Source organism: Rhagoletis pomonella, unplaced genomic scaffold (genome assembly GCF_013731165.1).
Source record: "Rhagoletis pomonella isolate Grant_MI unplaced genomic scaffold, Rhpom_1.0 Rhpom_scaffold_00003, whole genome shotgun sequence".
Classification (NCBI taxonomy): Eukaryota; Metazoa; Arthropoda; class Insecta; order Diptera; family Tephritidae; genus Rhagoletis; species Rhagoletis pomonella.
Genome location: NW_023458557.1, coordinates 23,190,365 through 23,191,632, shown reverse-complemented (window position 1 = coordinate 23,191,632; position 1,268 = coordinate 23,190,365).

Genomic DNA, 1,268 nt, shown 5'->3' with positions numbered 1-1,268 from the left:
TTTGTATTTCTCTAAATTACCGTTATATGGGATGTGGGCGTGGTTATTGTCCGATTTTTGAAATTTTCGGCCATTTAGTATGCTGTACCAAGTCCAACAACTGTGCCAAGTTTGGGAGAAATTGGTACAGCGGTTACCAAGATATACACATGTAACCATAAGTGGGCGTGTCTACGCCCATTTTTCAAAAATTTATTATATTCTTATTTTTCGTCTAAAAATTGTTGTATATATCAATTTTGAGTGAATAACCTTCAGTAGTTACTAAAATATCGCAGTTTTCGTATTTCCGAAAATTACCGTTATATGGGATGTGGGCGTAGTTATTGTCCTATTTGTTAAATTTTCTGCCATTTTAGTATGCTGCATCAAGACCAACAACTGTGCCAAGGTTGGAAGAAATTGGTGCAGCGGTTACCAAGATCTACACATGTAACCATAAGTGGGCGTGGCTACGCCCATTTTCCAAAAATTTATAATATTCTTATTTTTCGTCTAAAAATTGTTGTAAATGTCAATTTTGAGTGAATAATCTTCAGTAGTTACTAAAATATCGCAGTTTTCGTATTTCTGGAAATTACCATCATATGGGAAGTGGGCGTGGTTATTGTCCGATTTTTTAAATTTTCGAACATTTAGTATGCTGTATCAAGGCCAACAACTGTGCCAAGTTTGGAAGAAATTTGTGCAGCGGTTACCAAGATATACACATGTAACCATAAGTGGGCGTGGCTACGCCCATTTTCCAAAAATTTATAATATTCTTATTTTTCGTCTGAAAATTATTACAAATATCAATTTTGAGTGAAATATCTTCAGTAGTTACTAAAATATCGTAGTTTTCGTATTTCTGGAAATTACCGTTATATGGGAAGGGGGCGCGGTCACTGTCTGATTTCGCCCATTTTCAATACCAACCTACCTTGGATTAACAGAAACCTACACAGCAAATTTCGTTGAGTTATCTCAATTTTTGGTCGAGTTATCGTGTACACGGGCGGACGGACAGACGGACAGACAGACATGGCTTAATCGATTTCTCTATTCATTCTGAGCATATATGTATACATTTGTCTATATCTATCTCGATTCGTTTTGGCTGTTACAAACAACTGTTATGTGAACAAAATTAATATACCCTTGTGCACAAGTGCGCTCGGGTATAAAAAAACATGCTCGAGCATATTTTTGGTTGCCCTACTGATAATATTCTAACTTCCAATGGCTCTATCTGTCGTGCAAAATTTTTGGTTATATACATATACTCG